At 40.1% G+C, this 20,482-nt stretch overlaps 1 protein-coding gene across 4 annotated transcripts in view; it reads left to right on the top strand.

Annotated features, from left to right (window-relative positions):
- The window catches only part of CNTN4 (contactin 4), an 893,626-nt gene that overhangs the window by 497,388 nt on the left and 375,756 nt on the right, over positions 1–20,482 (top strand). The gene's annotated exons all lie outside the window — the stretch shown is intronic.

Raw genomic sequence — 20,482 nt, 5'->3', positions numbered from 1 at the left:
GACACACAGTGCAAGAGGGAGAAGACTGGTATCTTATTCACATTTTACAGATGAGGGAACTGAGGCTCAGAAAAGTGACTTGCACAATGTTACACGGCAGTCTAGTTGCAGAGTTGGGACCCAAAGGTCACCTAAATCTTCTGACTCCCAGACCCATGCTCTTTCCACCTCACCACAGTATTCGGGGAAAACTGGTGTGCATGTGAAGATATTCTCATTTTTATTTTAGGCCTTTCTAGCCCTTTTTTCCAATAAACAGGATTCCCATACAATCTTATTTCAAACCTAGGCATTGTGAAAGGCTGTACTATCCAATTGTCCTAAAGAATAGAATATAAAAGCCATTTACAAATATGTTTTTCAACCAGCTCTGTGAATATGGCTCCCCTGTGTATTGTTTGTAATTCCTGCATTTGCTTGGAAATTAGAAAGCAAGCCTAGAAACAACATTTCAGAGTTATAACATAGCCTGAAAACAATAGCAAATTATTCAGATAATTTATATTTTAAAAGAATCTAGATTTTTCAGAGCAAAAACACCCTTTCACATGAATTGTAAGTCTCCCCTCCCTGAAAGTAGTTTCTTTTTTTTAAATGGAGAAAATGAAAAGGTTAGCATGTTTGCTACAAACACATCATTCCAAAATTTCATAAAATAGGAAGAGTAGATTGCATACAAATGAATCAGTGCCACATTGTGAGGTGACAGATACCACATAGTATGCTTACTCACATAAACTGGAACTTTCCATTTGATCTATTTCTAGAAATGTTTCTAATGGACAGAAACAGGTATATGTTTACTTGTGTTGAACCTTCATGTTGTTATTTTTCAGTGCTTACTTGAATAACCTGTCCAGTGCAATTCAGGAGTACTCAGTTGTTTGACTTCTTAAGAAAGTATAAGCTCCTCCCTCTAGACTGTAAGCGCCTCTGGGCAGGGAACATGCCTACCAACTCTGTTGTAGTTTACACTCTCAAGCATTTAGTAGTGTTCTGCACACAGTAAACACTCAATGCATCCCAATGATTGATTTTGAGCTTTCAAATGTCTATCCGGTTTACATCTACCAAAGAGAGTTCTGAAATGGTATTCTCTGAAAGCATGGCAGTTTTGTTTCTTTCATAAATACCAGTGATCGATTGATTCCATACTATTTGGTAGATGTAGAAAATAGGCCCTAATGTGTATTTATTCCTGTTGAACTTTTTTAGGTCATGAGCCAGGTGTGCCTCACAAAACAGGAAAGTGGAAAATAAGAAAATGACCCACGTGATTATTAATTGAATTAGAAGCAAATGTACAATTGAGACACTTCAAAATTGTTAAATATGTCTTTATTAAAATGTTTTTCATGAGTGTTATTAGCAACTGACTGACTCCCAGAGAAATTAGCTGTTCGTATATGATAGCCTGTAATGCTTTAGTGCTAAAAGTTCCCATCAATGGTATTTGAGTGCTTACTGTGTGCAGAGTACTGTACTAAGCACCTGTGAGAGTACAATACACCAGAGTTAGCAGACATGTTCCCTGCTCACAGCAAACTTAGTTTTCTTAATTTGTCAAATATCAGAGCACCAATTTGCTTGTGAAATGTGTTCTTACCCATCATCATTTTTGTTTTGCAATAAAATACACAGATTTTGCTTCAGAAATCCAACAAGGACAGACTCGTTAAATAGTCTATATTATATTAATTAAGCTCTGAAACAAGGAAAGCTTTACAACCATTTAGAAGAGGGTACTGCATAAGTTGCTAATTAACAAACCAACAGTCAGCATCTTGAGCAGAAGTTGGTGACTTTCAGCTTAATTAAACTTTGCAGGTGTCAGTGAAGATGTGAGAACATTTTTAATCTGTTGATGTGTCTCAGTTCCTCTGGATCTCTTCACATCTTTATAGACTTTTAAAACCAGAAGAGTTCTAATAAAGTAATTAGTCATCCTCCAGTAGGCTGGATGGTCAAGGTATTTTGGCCTCCATCCCACCATGTAAATTATGGTCCCAGGGTCCCATTTCCACTTGGGTGGTGGTGAGCAGCCACAGCGACCCCTTCCCCACCAGTAGCCAACAGTATAATATGGCTTCATCATCATCATCAGAATTTATTGAGTGTTTACTGTGTGATGGGCACTGAATTAGGCACGGGAGAACATTCTATAAAAGAAGAAACAGTTCCAACCTTCAAAGAGCTTACAAGCACATTAGCAAGTGAGGGAAAGCATTGATGCAACTTTCCCTGCTTCTTCCCCGACAAATGCCACATTTCCTGCTGACCGGATTCCCCTGGCATTCCCGCTGAAACCACAGGAGGTGGTGGCGGTAAGAACTTTGGAGCCCAGACAGTGGGGAATGTGGCCAAAGGGGGAAGCATAGGTGAGGGCTTCATTCGGTGCCTTGTCTTCCTTCATCTGCCTCAATCGCTTAGTTCAATGCCTGGCACACAGTAAGTGCTCAGTAAATATGATTGAATGAATGCCTCTGTTCTCCCTCTACTGCTAGTGAGCCAGGGCTTTCTGCAGTCATTCTGGTGAATAGGCTGCAGTTATCTTTTGACAGTGTGTTTCTGTTGTCTCTGTGTTGCTTGCTCTTCTTTCATTTTCTTACCTGAGCATTCATACTCTTTCTCTCACAGTCTCTCCTTTTCTTTCTCGCTCTATCTCTCTTTCTGAGATTTCATGAAGGACTTTGAAGATGGGGAGATGGGCAGATTTGAATTGAGAAGCAGTTCTAATCAAGAGGAAGAGTGTAAGTAAGCGGTTAGAGGTGGGAGAGATTGAGAGCGAGGCAAAGTGAGTAGGTTATCTTGAGAGAAATGAAGAGTGCATGCTGGGCTGTAATGGGAGAAGGTACTGGATGAGTAAGAAAGAGTGAGCTGATGGAATGCTTTAAAGCCAGTAGTCAAGAGTTGCTGCTCAGTACTGAGAAGCAGTGTGGCAAAATGGAACGAGCACAGGCCTGGCAGTTGGAGGACCTGGATTCTAATCCTGACTATGTCAAGCGAGTTGTGTGACCTTGGACAAGGCACTTAACTTCTCTATGTCAGTTTCATCATCTGTTAAATGGAAATTCAATACCTGTTCTCCATGCTACTTAGTCTGTGAGCCCTATATGGGACAGGGACTGTCTGATGTGGTTATCTTGCATCTATCCTAGTGCCCAGTACAGTGCTTGGCCCACTGGATGTGCTCAACAAGTACCAAAATTATTATTAATCATTAGGAATCGGAAAGAGAAATAAATTGGCCTATTGCAGTGGTATTCATTGAGTACTTTTGTTCAAAACACTGGACTAAGTGCTTGGGAGAGTACAATGGAGTTTCCTGCAAGGAGCTGGCAATACTGCATCCAAGTATACTGCTGTTTGCAATTTAATTCTAAGTTATGCTTACAGTGCTTGTGAATCATTTTCCCAGGTAAAAATGCAGTACTAGCTTACACTCATTTATATTGATACAATTCATTTGAGGCATGATGAAAAAAAGCCCCACAGTTCATCACTGGATCCTGAAGCACTTTTCTGTGACAAACACTCACTATTCCCATGAGAACTAGGATGAACACCATTTGGTCTGCCAGTTGATACAAGTAGTGGAGGAACATCTTTTGGTAAATGGTTATAGGAGCTAAAGATGAATAGGATCCAAAAAGGACGCTGGAGAGCAAAAATAAGCCTCCTACCTTTAACCTTTTCCAAGGCTGAAGTTGGAAGCACTGCCTTCACTTTCTTCAGCAGTGCTTAACCTTGCTTTTGGCAATTTTTGACTCTGGAAGCTGCAGGTGCTATGATATGCAGCATTTTGGGAAATTTTCTCATTGGCATTTGCAAGTTTTCATAAGACTTTCATAGCAGTGCATGTCTGGATTTGTTTTTTTTTATGCTTGAAGTTTTTCTTTACCCTTTCTCTAACATGTAACAGGAGTTCTCTCCCAGGAGGTAACAAAGGAATGATTTTTGTCATCACTACATTGAGCTAGCTATTCCACACTATTTTCCCATCTAAATTATGTGAAGATTGGATCCAAGCCAGCCATTCATTTGGTCAGAATCAAATCTAATGATTGAAAGTGTTATAACATCAAACCCTTTAAGCTGTTTTTTTTAAAAAAAAACCAACTGTTTAATGCTACTCTTATTTCAGCCACTTTTTGAGAACTGGGAAGTGATTCTATAGTTTTTATCATTTGCCAAATGTCCAGAGGTTCAAGAAAATGTTAAGTCTGTACAACATTGTTTTAAATTAGTACTAACTTGATGCTCTCATACTACAAAAAGAGGTGCTGCTGCATGTAATTAATACTACTTCAGGTTGGATTTATCGTGGAGAATTCTTTGGATTTGATAGCCATTTAAAAGTGGAATAAGCAATTAGAAAAGTGTTGCTCATAGAAAAAGGGTGAAATTAAAGAGAGCTGGAGGTTGCAAGTTTCTGCCTTAACTGACAACATCTGTTCCACTTTGAAAGTGTTAGAAAAAATAACTGTTCTTTGCATCAGAAAAAGATGCATTTCTAAGATTGTCACTTTTGGCAAAGTGTAAAAGCTAGAAACAAAATAATTGGTTGAACAGAAAACTTGAATGCTAACCACCCCCTCCCCTGCCCGCTGCTCCCCCCCACCCCAACTCACCCAGCTCTCTCATATCAGGGGCCTTGGACCATGCCAGAGGATAGGGATACTGACCCCCATGCATCAAGAGGAAGGAACACTGACCTATCCCCCTCCCCTCTCTGCCTTCCCCAAACTCCACACACCTAGATCCTGAGACAGCACCCAAGGAGCAGGACACTGGCTTGAATCTGATAGGCTTTCTCTACCTGGATAGCCCAAGAACACCTCAAATGTAACATGTCCAAAACGGAACTCTTCATCTTCCCCCCACAAACCCTGTTTTCCCACAGGCTTTTTCATCACTATCGATAACACCACCATTCTCCCTATCTCAAGCCCATAACCTTGACAGTATCCTTGACTTAACTCTCTCAGTCATATTCACTTTGTCACCAAATCCTGCCATTTATACCTTCTCAGCATCGTTAAAATTCTCACTTTCTTCTCCATCCAAACTGCTACTATGCTGATTCAAGTGATTATATCATGCCTTGACTGCTGCATCAACCTCCTTGCTGACCTCCCTGTTTCCAGTCTCCTCACTCCAGTTTTTATTTTACTCTCCTTCCTGGAGCATATTTCTAAAAAAAGTATTCAGTTCACATCTCCCCAGTCCTCAGGAACCTCCAGTGGTTGCCCATTCACCTCTGCATCAAACAGAAATTTCTTACCATTGGTTTTAAAACACTCAATCAGCTCTCGCCATCCTACCTTACCTCACTGATCTCCTACTACAACCCAGCCCCCGAACTTTGCCCCTCTAATGCCAATTTACTTGTTGAACTTAAATCTCATCTGTTTTGCTGCCTACCCCTTTTCCTCATCCTCCTTCTGGCCTGGAACTCCTCCCCCCTACATATACAACAGACCACCACTCTCCCCACCTTCAAAGCCTCATTAAAATAACACCTCCTTTAGGAGGCCCTCCCTGATTAAATCCTCTTTTCCCTTACTCTTTCTTTCTGGATAGCCTATGCACTTGGATCTGTACCCTTTAATCACTTAATATTCACCTCAGCCCCACCCACTTGTTTACATTTCTATAATTCATTTATCTATATTAATGCCTGTCTTCCCCTCTAGACTATAAACTCCTTGTAGGCAGAGAACATGTCTACCAATTCAGTTGTATTGTACTCTCCTAAGGGCTTAGTAGAGTGAATTGCACACCGTAAGCACTCGGTAAATACCACTGATCATTTGAAACCAACTGAGGGATTTTTTTTTCCTTTTACTGCTGTTTTCCAGGATTTCAATTTTGATTATTATCTTTTGTTACCAGCTTTTGCTCCTGGTTATGTCTATTATCCACATGTGCTGTCATTTTAATTTCTCATTTTGAAGCACAAAAATCATTCCTATATTTTATGGATTGCTCAGCCAATTTAGTAGGTTGTTAACCACTTCCTTTGGTTGTCCGGTTGTCCAGTTTCATACGAGACCGTCTGATTTTTCACCTAATCTGTCCCCTGTTTGATACAGATTTGGCACCAGGGGCCTTTATTTTTATTGATTTACTTTTAGTGGTATTTGTTAAGCGCTTACTGCATACCAAGTGTTGTTTTAAGCACTGGGGTAGATACAAGGTTACCAGCTTGGACACAGTCTCTTTCCCACATGGGGCTCACAGTCTAGGTGTGAGGGACTAGGATATAATCCCCATTTTGCAGGTGAGGAATCTGAGGCACAGATAAATGAAGTGACTTGCCCTAAGGTCACATGGACAAGTAGCAGAGCTGGGATTAGAACCTAGATCCTCTGACTCCCAGGCCCATGCTCTATCTTCTAGGCCATGCTGCTTCTCCATCGTATGTTCATATGTTTTGCAACCACTTCCTTCTCCCCTGGCTCCTGCCCCCAAGTTATGCAGCCTGAAAGTGGTGGCCATTTCTTAGAAGATCATGGGAGGGGAATTCAATGGTTCTGAAGCAACTGTTGGGAAGAGGAGGGGGCGATCATGGAGAAACATTCTCGGTATGAGTGATTTGGATGGACTTCAAAAATAGCATTCATATGACATCATACTTCTCTGGTTGCCAGCATCCTGCATGTTGCATCGTGTTCATCTCAGGGTCTGCTTTTTATCAAGTGCCATTGCTGGTTACCCTATGCTTTCTGGGTACACCATAGTTTTACAAAGGATTTAGAAAATGCTAGCAGAAATGCCCAGTCTGAACCCAAGTGTACCTCATCCTGCCCTCCCCCTCTGTGTGCTCCTGCTACTGCAGCAGTCCCTGCCTGTGTTCCAGTTCCCTGCCATCCAGTTGGGTTCAAGCTCTTAGGCTTCAGATAGCTTTCCTGCCTCCTCAGAGCTTCCTTTCGTATTTACCACCGCTCTTCGTCCATTTCTCCTTACTTCTTGTCCCTGCCACACCTCTGACTCTGACCTCCCAGCTCAGCCAATTGGTGCTTTTTACTTCAAGGTGGAGTTTATATTGGACTGGATACCCCTTTAAAAGTGAAAATGGCAATGAGAAAGTCATAGAAGAGGGGTGAAATTAGAGTGCTTTCTGGGTGCCTTTTCTGAACCAATATAAGGCCCTGTAGCTGTGACCCAGATGGAAACAAATCCTAACATATATATGTACCATGTGCTCTTGATTAATTGAGTGTAATTCACCCATATTATGGACTAACTGTGCGACTCCCACTGTGTATCTAATATGCCCAATTTGCAAAATCTCTCACCTTTGCCAGTATTTTCAGTTATCCTTGGTTTTCACTTTTCTAGTTCACCTGTTAGTCCAGATAAATGAGAGTATACTAGATGTGTACTCCTAGGACTTTTATTATGTGGAGTTTACATTCCTGACAAACACTACATTAAAGAAAACTTGCATTATAGTACGTGTGCACACACCTTTTTGAATTCAGCACTGTGTCATGTTATATCCAGTTGGATGAACAGGTTTGGAAGAGCATTCCCTAATTCCCTAACAGAGTTCTATCCAATATATGTAGTGAAAACATGTGTTGTAGGAGAACTAAATATATATATCATACTATATATATATATGTATACTTGGGAGAGTGTACTCTCCCAAGTGCTTAGTAAAATGCTCTGCACAGAGTAAGTGCTCAATAAATACCATTGATGATGATATAAAAAAAAAAGGCACAAAGAATCAATCAGTGATATTTATTGAGGGCTTACTATGTGCAGAGCACTGTATTAAGCACTTGGGAGAGTACAGTCCAAGAGAGTTGGCAGATATGTTCCCTGCCCACAACAAGTTTACAGTCTAGAAGCAGAGAAAGGGAGATTTGTGGTGTGAGTTACTAAAATCTCAGTAGAGAAAACAGTCAAAGACTAGGCAAACATAAATCAGCTTTGCATAAACAGTCATGATAGATGCTAGTTCCCTAAGAGTTGTACTTATTGTCAAACACATTAACAGTGAAGAAAATGTGCTCTGAATGATGAATTATGAACATTGTCCCTGGTGAAACAGTAAGAATAGAAACAGCAGCAGTAACAAGATATCTGGGCTGTATCGGGGGGGGGGGGGGGGTTGGGAATAAAGAGGGGAAACCCACTGTATCTTGTATCGACTTGAATGAAACATTAAAAGGAGAACAGCAATATCTGCCACCTGGGGATAAACAGGTCTCAGTCAAGCAAAGGTGAATAGATGCAAGAGAAGATAATAGATGCAAGAGAAGATACAGTAGATTATGAATTTAATATTAGATGATTTCAGGAAGTATACTTTTTGAAAGTATGTTCTCTGGAGTTTATATTCATGTCAAGCACTTGCTGCTGCGAGTGGTGTCACTCCCAGAATTGGCTTTTAACTAGATGGAACTGGGAAACCTGGGGAATTCTTGGCTACCTACTTTCTTGCTTTGCAGCCTATCCTGAATCAATCTGAGTTTCCATTCTCCAGCGTTTCTAGTGGAGAAAGTAATAAGCTCATCAGAAAGTATCCATAAAACCCTCTGTGTTCTTTGGAAATCTGAAAAGCAGAGATCCAAGCCAAGAGGATCAGAAAGTAGATGGAGACCTCGTGCAGGAAGACGATTATGATTATTCTGGGCCACCATGTGGGGCCTCCTCAGAATTCTCCCTCATACCTCAAGAGTTGGGGGAGGAAGAGGGGAGAGGTGATGGGGGTAGGTGCTTGACCCATTGATAAATACTGCATGAAGCAGAGATGATTCATTTTAACTAGGCAAATATCTGGCATGTAACTTTCTTTAACCCAAATTACCCAGATGATAACCTGAATGATCTGGAATAAATCCTCATTTTGTAACAGATACTCGCTTGACTCTTCTTTTGTATTCTGTAGAGCAGCCCTATAGATGTGGAAGTGGCTGACAATAATGATCTCTCAATTATGCTTTTGTTCTCTAAGCTTGTTATAGCCAGGGAATTTGTCTGCTCATTCTGTTGTACTCTCCCAAGTGCCTAGCACAGTGTTCTCCACATAGTAAGCACTCAGTAGATAGTATTGATTGATTTCGTTCTTCCTCTTAATAAATGACAATGGTATTCAAGTGCTTGATATGTGCCAAGCACTGTTCTAAGCACTGGGGTAGTTACAAGCTAATCAGGTTGGACACAGTCCCTGTCCCACATGAGGCTCACAGTCTTATTCACTATTTTACAGATGAGGTAACTGTGGTACAAAGAAGTTAAGTGACTAGTCCAAGGTCACACAGCAGACAGGTGGCAGAGCCGAGATTAGAACCCACATCCTCTGACTCCCAAGCCCGTGCTCTTGCTACTAGGTCATGCTGCTTCATGTGAGACCCATCTGGGACCTGATTATCCCAAATCTCTCCCATACTTAGTACAGTGCTTGGCTTATTGGTCCTTAACAAATACTTTTATTAGTAGGAGTAGTGGAAATAATGTTACATGAAGCTTGCTTCCCAACACAGTTCTTGTCTTCTAAGTCCTTAGAAGAATTAGCATGTGGTTTTCATGGACTATCACTTAGGTTAATCACTTTATATTTTTCTTTAAGTATCAGCTGCTGATATCAGGATACTAAGATTCATTTGGGTAATCAGAATGTCCAGCTAAGTGAAAGTTGTCAGCAGCAATTGCATTTTTTTTGTTTTCACACATATATATAGCTGATTCTCTCTTGAAATAAATGTCTTCTAAGTCTTGAGAGAATTCAGTTTAAAGTTTAGTAATTTTATTAAGTTATTGACTTGATTTTTATTTTGATGGTCAACAAGTATTTATCTTCAGAGGCCTTGGACTACTAGTTATAAAGTAGTGCATCTTTTCTGATTAATTAAAAATAGTGCTTTAAATGACTACTCATCAATGATACATTTCCCATTTCACATTGAATGAAGTGGCTTCTTCTCTGAGTTTTATGTTTTTTCTTTTCTGGTTGTGACTGTCAAAACAAAATTACAAACTTCTTCACTGATGGGAGTCAGCCATCAGGGGATAGGTAGATAGTGAATGATAGTGGAATAAGATCCTTGTTGGACCATTAGGTAAAAAATAAGCAATTTTTAGCTTTTGATAAACCAGTTGGTTTTCCCCATGGCCTGTTCTGGTCTGTAATTGTAGACCATTGTAAATTTTTGAAGGAAATAATGTACTTTTAGAACAAAGAAGTAAAATAAATATCCTGGGAACAGGGTCATTCTAAGTAATTTTCTGGCCAGATGTTTATGAAAATTATTTAATTGTCAAAATTGCTGCTTTGAAATAATAAAGCCTGTTCACTTCTGTAATTAACATTGCTGTATTTTTTTATCAAATTGATAAAAGTAAGGATTTATTTCAGCAGCAGAAAAGAGAATATCCTCCAGGTGATTTAAGATAACAGTGACAGTATATCTGTTACTTGTTTCTATAAAGTAATTATTCAAATTAATTGCATTGTTTCAAAGTTTCCAATGTGATCATTTTCACAAAAAGCAAGTATGTACTTATATAACATTAATTTCATCTTGATTCAATCAGTGGTCTATGACTTCAGATTAGTTTGACTTTAGTGTGTGCTATGTCAAAATGTAATGTGGAAATGTTTTCAACAACAATATGGCATTTGTTTAAGAGCTTACTATGTGTCAAGCACTGTTCTAAGCACTGGGGGAGATAGAAGGTAATCAGGTTCTCCCATGTGGGCCTCTCAGTCTTCATCCCCATTTTACAGATGATGGAACTGAGGCACAGAGAAGTGAAATGGTGTGCCCAAGGTCACACAGCAGACAAGTGGCGGAGGCGGAGCAGCCAGAGAGATGAGGAGAACAGGAGAGGACAGTGTCACTGAAGCCAAGATTAGATAGTGTTTCCAGGAGAAGGAGGTGATCAGCAACTGAGAGTTCGAGGAGGATTAGAATGGAGTAGAGACCACTTTGTCTGGCAAGAAGGAGGTCATTGGTGACCTGAGAGAGGGCTGGTTCCATGGAAGGAAGCCATAATGCAGGGGGTTGAGGAGGGAAAGTGGAGACCACTGATGTAGATAATGCGCTCAGAAGTTTGGGGAAGAAGGGGCAATACCTGGAGGGAGCTGTGGGGTCAAGGGAGGGTTTGTTAGGATAGGTGATACTTAAGCATCTTTGAAAGCAGCAGGAAAGTGAGCGGTTGAAGATGGTGGTTAGGTAGGGAAGATGGGAAGGGGCAAGTATTTTGATAAGGTGAGAAGGGATGGGGTTAAAGGTGCAGGTGGAGAGGCTAGGTGATGCCCATTCATAAGCTAAATCACAACTAATGCATACAGTTGAAAGTTGAAACTCCATTAGAATGTTAGTTCCTTGACAACTCTCCCAAGTGCTCACTACAATGCTCTGCATGCAATATGTGTTCAATCAGTTCCACCGGTGATGAAAACCAATCACACGCAGGGATATCGAATTTACTAATGTGTAGAGCTTCATTGAGGAGTTTATCAATGTATATATGGGTATCAATGGTGTGATCATAATAAAAAGAACCTGGATTTTCCTTTAGGAAATCCTTTAGGGGTTCCAGTTATTTCTGTTAAAAGATCACTGGCTTGAGAGATTGGAGTGGGGCATGGGATAGAAAGAAGAGAGAGGACCCCTTCACAGCCTGGAAAGTACAAACTGAATTAGACTTTAGCATCTGACTGCTAAAGGGACCCGAGCCCCCCAGTAAGAAAGAAAAAAAAAAGGTTTGGCTGCACCAGTTGTCATGAAGGGAAAGAAGAGATGAGACACTCCGAAAGCGAGGATAGAGAAAACATGAATTTGTCACTCCTAAGTGCCAGTAGTCTTCGTCTTTGTTGATATTGTAGATAGAGATGCTGACATATTTTTTACAAATGATGTCTTATCCTTTACAATCATTACTTTTTTTGTGAACTGGAGAATATAGTGGTTTAAAAACAATTTAAATGGTTTCTGAGTACTGCAGAAGATCTCATGTAAATTCATTAGTAGCTCTTCAGCCATATTCTCTGCATTTAAGTAATGAAAAATGTATTAGATTCACAATCCAAATGTATTAGCATCCATTCTATAGTTAAATGAAAAATGTATTAGCCTTTACATATAAACATAATGCATGCTCTCTTGTAGTTAAATGTACTTATATAAAGCGGCAATTGAACCAGCTCTGTAATATAAAAATTGTAGTATGAGATTCTTCCTTTGATTTCTTTTAAGTAGGATGAAGTATTTGCGCCTATAAGTGCTGTTTATTATAAATAGTATTTTGGATTTAACTTTGGGCAAAGAATGCATCTCTATTGTTTTGGAGGAGCCCCAAACAAAGTTTAGCAGATTTATTACCTTGATGCCCCAACAAAGATATTGAGTTAAGTGTTTTCGCTTAGTCAGTCCCCAAATTGTCTAAGGTTTGAAGATTTGGGGAAGAAAAGGCAGTTTATATTTAGAGATTTCAACGAAGGATTTTACATTCTAACAGGAAAGAATGTTGTAGAATGTGTCTCAAATATGTTTCCCTCCTCCATGTGACTGGATAATATTCTCCTAATTCAGGGTATGTACAGTAATCACTCTTGTATCTTGTATCCTTTAATATATTTAATATCCTTTAATATTAATATCCTGTAATATCCATTCATGTATCCTTTAATAACTAAATTACATGATAAAGTAAGAGACAGTGTAACCAAGACAAAAGGTTTTAGGTGTGGAAGTTGGGAAATGTGGGTTCTAGTCCCAGCTCTGCCATTGGCCTGCTGTGTGATATTGGTTGTCTTTTAACCTCTCTGTGTCAGAGTTCCCTAATCTGTGAGATGGGGAATCCGGTAACTTTTCATTCATGCATTCAATCATAATTGCAGCCACTCCCTCTCTCTTAGATTGGGGCATCCCATGTGGGACAGATACCATGTTCAAGCTAATTATCTTGTTTTTGCCCCACCACTGGTGCATAGTAGGTGTTTAATGAATATTCGAATAATTATTTGCACAGCGAAAATAATGAAATATCAGATAAGACGACAGAAGAATCATTACAAATTTGATACTAGAAATATCTCAGGTAATTATAAAACAATAGATCATGTGAATCCTAGAGCTAAAATGTGGATATGCTAACCAAAAGTAAAATAATATTTCACAAAGATTCACTATGTAGTGTCTCACCATAATCGAAACTTTCTGGAGGACCGACCAGGTCTCTCAGCTCTGATTTGGATCGATCATTATTATTGTTATCATATATGTTAAGCACTTAATAATTAAAAATAATTGTGGTATTTGTTAAGTGCTTACTATGTGCCAGGCACTGTTCTAACTGCTGGGGTGGATACAAGCAAATCAGGTTAGACAGATTCCCTCTCCCTCATGGAGCTCACAGTCTTAATCCTCATTTTACAGATGAGGTAATTTAGGCCCAGGGAAGTCTTGCCAAAGGTCACACAGACAGGTGGCAGAGGAGGGATTAGAACCCAGGTCCTTCTGATTCCCAGGCCCATGCTAAACCCACTAGGTCATGTGTCAAGCACTGTTCTAAGAGCTGGAGTAGATACAAGGTAATCAGGTCAGACACAGTCCCTGTCCCATGTGGGGCTCACAGTCTAAGTAGGAGGGAGGACAGGTATTGAAACCCCATTTTACAGATGAGGAAACTGAATCCAAGAGAAGTTAAGAGACTTGCCTGAGGTAACACTGCAGGTAAGTGGCAGAGCTAGGATTAGAACCTAGGTATTTTAACTCCCAGCCTTGTGCTCTTTTCTCTAGGCCATGCTGTTTCCCTATGAGATTTTTCTTCTTGGTAAATATTGGGAATTTTATTGCAATGATAAGCTACCAGTGGTCTAATCCTTATACCTAAAATTCTTAGGTCAGAGTGTTAATGCTTTGTATAAATTGAGGTTTCTGGTGCCATTAGCCTCGGTGCACTAGATGGGCATTTTACTCATACAGATCTTTTAATTGCAAATTTTCGCTCTATTCCTGGACAGGGTTCTTGGTCATAAAAGATGATGGTTTTTTTTTAGTAAACGCTTTGTTTTCCAAACGTTGTCCTAACATATCTCCATTTATCCCCAGAAGACATCACTTGTAGTTTGTGATCTTGCTCTTTCACTCAATCATATTTATTGTGCACTTACTATATGCAAAGCACTGTACTAAGTGCTTGGGAGAGTACAATATAACAATGTAACAGATACAACGTCACACTCTCTACTCAACTCAACCAACTAGCTCCCCTATCCCTTTGCTCCTCAAACTCCCTCTCTCCCTGGCCCCAAAGAAATCTCTTGCCCTTATTGACCTGGCCACGTACATCCTTGAGAAATGTGAAACCATCAGGTGTGATCTCTGTAAAATCTCCCCTGCTCCTCTCCAGTGCCTCCCTTCTCCTTCCCCTTCTTCAACTTCCCCATATTTCCCAGCAGTATCTCAAGAGGCGATCTACCACCTCCTCTCAAAATCTAACCCCTCTTCCTGCGGCCCCAACCCCATCCCTTCATACCTTATGAAAGCACTTTCCCCCTCCCTTCTTCCCTAACTTGACCACCATCTCCAACTGTTTCCCCTCCAGCGGTTTCTTCTCCACTACTTTCAAACATGCTCATGTCTCTCCTATGTAAAAAAAAAAAAAAAAAAAAAAAAAACCTCTCTTGACCCCCATGGCTCCCTCTAGTTATTGCCCCATCTTCCTCCTCCCATTCCTCTACAGACTCCTTCAGCAAGTAGTCTACACTGCTGTCTCCAGTTCCTCTCCTCCAATTCTCTCCTTGACCCCCTCAAATCTGTCTTCCACCCACTTCACTTCACAGAAGCCGCCCTCTCAAAGGTCAACAATGATCTCCTTCTTGTCAAATCCAACAGCCTCTATTTCATCCGAACTTTCCTCAACCTGTCAGCTGCCTTTGACACCGTCGACCACCCCTTTTTCCTGGAAACATTATTCAACCTTGGCTTCACTGATACTGTCCTCTCTTAGTTTTCCTCCTACCTTTCTGACTGATCATTCCCAGTGTCATACAAGGGCTCCTCCTCTGCCTCCCATTCTATTCTCCATCTACATCCAATCTGTTGGAGAACTCATTCACATTCATGGTTTCAACTCCCATATCTATGCGGATGATTTCCAAATCTACATCTCCAGCCCAGATATCTCTCCTTCTCTGCCGTCTTATATTTCTTCATTCATTCAGTCGTATTCATTGAGCGCTTACTGTGTGCAGAGGACATTTCTGCTTGGATGTTATACTGACACCTCAAATTTACCATATACAAAACAGAAGTCCTTATCCTCCCACCCAAATCCTGTGTTCCTCCTGTGTTCCCTTCATTGTAGAAGGCACCACCATCCTTCCCGTCTCACAAGCCTGTAACCTTGTTCTTGTCAATGACTTATCTCTCTCTTTCAACCCAAAGAGTCAATCTGTCATTAATCCTGTTGGTTCAACCTTCACAGCATCACTAAAATACACTACCACATTAATCCAAGCACTTATCCTATCCCACCTTGATTACTGCATCAGCCTCCTTGCTGACTTCTCTACCTCCTGTCTCTCTCCACTCTAGTAGATACTTGAATCTGGTACCCAGATCATTTTTCTACAAAACCATTCAGTCCATGTTTCCCCAGTCCTTAAGAACCTCTAGTGGTTGCCCAGTCACTTTCACAGCAAACAAAAACTCCTATCCATAGACTTTAAAGCACTCAGTCACCTTGCCCCTTCCTACCTTACAGCAGCATGGCTCAGTGGAAGGAGCCCGGTCTTGGGAGTCAGAGGTCATGGGTTCAAATTCCAGATCTGCCACTTGTCAGCTGTGGGACTGTGGGCAAGTCACTTAACTTCTCTGTGCCTCGGTTACCTCATCTGTAAAATGGGGATTAACTGTGAGCCTCACGTGGGACAACCCGATTACCCTGTATCTACCCCAGCACTTAGAACAGTGCTCTGCATATAGTAAGCGCTTAACAAATACCAACATTTTTTTTTATTATTATTACCTTACCTCCTTGATTTCCTACTATAATACAGCCCACACACTTCTCTCCTCTAATGTCAACCTCCTCACTGTATTTTGATCTCATCTATCTTGTCACCGACTTCTTGCCCACATCCTACTTCTGGCCTGGAACTCCCTTCCTCTTCAAATCCGACAGATGATCACTCTCTCCACCTTCAAACCTTTATTGGAGGAGCATATTGGAGGAGCATAAATTATGTCCATATCCAAAATTTATTTATCTTAATATTTGTCTCCCCCTCCAGACTCTAAGCTCACTATGGGCAGGGAACATAGCTACAAACTCTTATATTGTACTTACCTAAGTTTTTAGTACAGTGCTCTACACCCAGTAAGTGCTCAATAAATATAATTGATTGACAGATAATCATTTTCTGGTGCTTTTAGGGGCATGTACTGGCTGTTTTAAATCAGTAGCCTCACACACCTCATGTTCTCCTAGCCCCACGTTCCCAGTTGCCCTCCCCTCAAATCCCACCCCCACAACCTTCCAAGACAGACTCTGTGGCTTTTGGAGAATATTTTGCCAGCCTATTTTACAACTATAATAATGATAATGGCGGCATTTGTTAAGTGCTTACTATGTGCCAAGCACTATTCTAAGCGCTGGGGTAGATACAAGGTCATCAGGTTGTCCCACATGGGGTTCACAGTGTTAATCTCCATTTTACAGATGAGAGAACTGAGGCACAGAGAAGTTAAGTGACTTGCCCACAGTCACACAGCTGACAAGTGGCAGAGCCGGGATTTGAACCCATGACCTCTAACTCCCAGGCCTGGCCTCTTTCCACTAAGCCATGCTTCTTCCCCATTAAACCAGAAATGCCAAACAGTTGACAAGGAATTTTGTGTGTAGGAAGTGTGCATCTTTAAAATTACCATCTAAAAAATTTGTCAGGGTAGTTTATTAAGTGAATTCTACCACTCCAAGCTATTTAAATGTATCTACCAACTCTGTTGTATTGTACCTTCCCAAACACTTAGTACAGTGCTCTGCACACAGAAGTGCAAAATAAATATGAGTGATTGATTTTACTCTCAAAATGATTAACTTTAATTGGACTTTGGCAACTTAAAGGGAGTGTTATACCCTTGCTTGACACCTCTGACTGAAACCTGTGACATAAAAATATTTCACTTCATATTTGAATCTGTAAATATTTTTTACATATATTTTTAAGATTCCACTGCCTACCAAGATTGCTTGAAAATGAGTAGAATTCAGCTAATCAATGGTATTTAATAATAATAATGGTATTTGTTAAGTGCTTACTATGTGTCAAGCATTGTTCTAAGTGCTGGGGGAGATACAAGATAATCAGGTTGTCCCACATGGGGCTCACAGTCTTAATCCCCATTTTACAGATGAGGTGATTGAGGCACAAAGAAGTTAAGTGACTTGCCCAAAGTCACACAGATGACAAGTGGCAGAGACGGGATTAGAACCCACAACCTCTGATTCCTAAACCCATGTTCTTTCCACTAAGCTGCACTATTTCTCTATTTATTGAGTGCTTACTAGGTGCTGGAACACTGTACTAAGTGCTTGGGTGAGTACAATACAGCAACTTTAGCAACCCATTATCCTTACAGTGCTGGCCAAATGCAATTAGCTTTTAACAACTGGGCACCATTGGGCATTAAAATATTGTTCTTTAGCAAATAGAAAGCCAATTATTTCTTTTAAAAGGCCCAACTTCTGCATTTTTCCTAGGAAAAATCACAAGTGAAAAGTGATTCACTTATACCTAGGTACATAGTTTAAAAATGTTTTAAAATGAATAAAGTATAAGGACAAGATAAGCATCTGGGTATTTTTAATTTTGGGGGTATTGGAAGTGTTTCTCTTCTACCCATTTTTAGCCCTTCTCTTCCTCCTTTTACTAACTTGCCTTCTCTCTCTCTGACACACAAATTGATACACTCTCTCCCTTCCCCCAATCGAAGGGGAGGGCATGTAGTTCATGTAAAGCTTTGCCAAAGAAGTCAAAGTGGGTAGGGAGATTCACTTGCTTAATTAGTGTGCGGTAATCTAAACTATGGTATCTAAGTGTAGCTATTCATCAAAATCTGAGATCCAAATAACTGGTAAGAAAAGCAACTCAGTGATTTTATGTGATGGCCCTTTGGTTTCAGAGGAATGATTAAAAAAATGTTTCCCAACAAAACTGCAAATGTAAAGGGGAGGTGTGTTATACCCTTCACTTTAAAATAAGTAATTGTAATAATTGAACTAAAAATATTCACAGTGAATAGTAACAGCATTTACATATAAAACAAAATCTGGCTTTGTCTGGCTTGAGGGGAAGCTAGCTGGAGGCTAAAGGCTTACAGATGAGAAGACCATTCTGACATTTTCTCCATCTTCAGGAAAATCTTTCAACTCTGAAGGCTTTTGAAATAATCGAGGATTTTCTTATATAAATTGAGGTGGCAAAGCATTGTAAGTTGAAATGTTGTAACTGCCTTGATAAACAGAATTGCATCATATCAGGGGAAAAAAACAAGAAATGAAAGATTTGAATCGTTTTTGTTTGTTTTTTTTGTGTGTGTGTGTGTTTAATGAGTTTACATTTGAGTGGGAGACTGGATTACTAGCATCTCTAGCCAATTGTTCTTAAGGCTTAGCATAATGTCACACTTTGCTTAGAAATAAGGTGGTTTTCTAGGAGCTGAAAGCCATTTTATAGAACTGAATGGCCCTTTCAGGCAGGCATGGAGTCAGACTTTTGGCCACGCTGAGGTAGGGAAAAATTAGCCATTCTTTTCCATTCCATATGACACCATGTTATGCCATATATGCATACACAGCTTTGTATATGATGTCATTTGGAAGTTTGTTCAAATACCTGATCCTAATAATAATAATAATAATAATAATAATGTTGGTATTTGTTAAGCGCTTACTATGTGCAGAGCACTGTTCTAAGCGCTGGGGTAGGTACAGGGTTATCAGGTTGTCCCACGTGAGGCTCACAGTCTTAATCCCCGTTTTACAGATGAAGTAACTGAGGCACAGAGAAGTTAAGTGACTTGCCCACAGTCACACAGCTAAGTGGCAGGGCGGGATTCAAACCCATGACCTCTGACTCCCAAGCCTAGATGACTGGAGAGTAGGTTGGCAGTGAGAGGACCCCTGACCCTCCTCCTTGCTCCAGAGCCATTATCTTCCCCTTCCAGGTCCGACTGGCACCACTTCCCATGGTCAAGTGCTTTTAAACCTTTGACTTTGACTGCTCCACCCTGTTCCCTTACTGTCTGAAGCAGCCCTTGTCTACAGGGACCAATCCTGACCCACTCATTTGGGACAAAATGTATTTCTTAAGGATCAGCTTGTAAAGGTGGAGATGGGAAAGCATTGAAGAATTTATAAGATCACCTTAGGCAGTGCTGTGAGCGAGAGCTTGAGAAATGATTTAGAAACGATTCAGGATTGGAATAGTTATTACAAATGTATGAGGAAAGGCTAAAAAATGAAACATTCTTACCAATACGTGATTCCTCAGTGCAATTGGGGTCTCTCTGAAAAATGTGGAAGGAAAATTGGATGCCAGGATCCATTTTAATGTTCAATACAAATCTAAGAAATCAAATTTCAGCCATTAATGGTTGAGGAGGGATTAGAATGCTGCCAAACCCTCTAATCATTAACATATTATTTCATTATTGTCTTTAGATTTCACTGGAGGATCTGAAGTATTAAACTCATATTAATTTTATTGATTGGAATTGATTTGGTCATGTTCTACTTATGTAGGCATTCATTCTTTAACAAATTCATTTTTCATACAGAGATGAATCAGGAAAATGTTTTATGTATCTAGAATTCACCCTCCATATTGAAGGCCTGAATTTTTTCATTACTCCCAGATGAGGGAAATTTGAATCAGCAGCTACCTGCATTGATGGTCAGCTTGGATATAGTAAAGTTCCCTTTGGAGATTGATAAAATGGCAGCCTTGTTGTTTCTGCACTTCTCAGCCTTGCTTAGTAGACGCTTTACCTTCCCCACCTGGCACTTCCAAACTAATTACTTTCAATACCCAAGACACTGGCTTTAAGTACACACTCATTTTGTGGGTGTCACCCTAAGTTATTTCAGTGATTTAAGACACAGTAAAATGAATTATAAACTAGTTAGGTTGCCTAATGAGCAGGAAAAAGTGTTCTTTGCTCATTTTCCAGGGGTTGTTGGTGCCAGTGATAGAGAATTACTTTGGAACTATGATGATATCTAAACTTGTCTCCACAGATAGAATGTTACCCTCTGCTTATAATCCATTTTTCTTGTTACACTGGATATTTAGTTATATTTGAGCTTATCCCATGTCGTAACTTCGAAGAAACTGGAGGTACTTTAGGTGCAATATTGCATCTATTGAATTAGCATCCTATCAGTCAAAAAGTAGGAGTAGTCAGAGAATAAAGCTGAAAGGGATCTTGAAAGGTGATCCTGTTCCTGGCTC

The sequence above is a fragment of the Ornithorhynchus anatinus genome, chromosome X1, assembly GCF_004115215.2.
Source record: "Ornithorhynchus anatinus isolate Pmale09 chromosome X1, mOrnAna1.pri.v4, whole genome shotgun sequence".
NCBI lineage: Eukaryota > Metazoa > Chordata > Mammalia > Monotremata > Ornithorhynchidae > Ornithorhynchus > Ornithorhynchus anatinus.
Note: the sequence above shows the minus strand (reverse complement) of the source record. Positions and strands in the feature narration are given on the sequence as shown.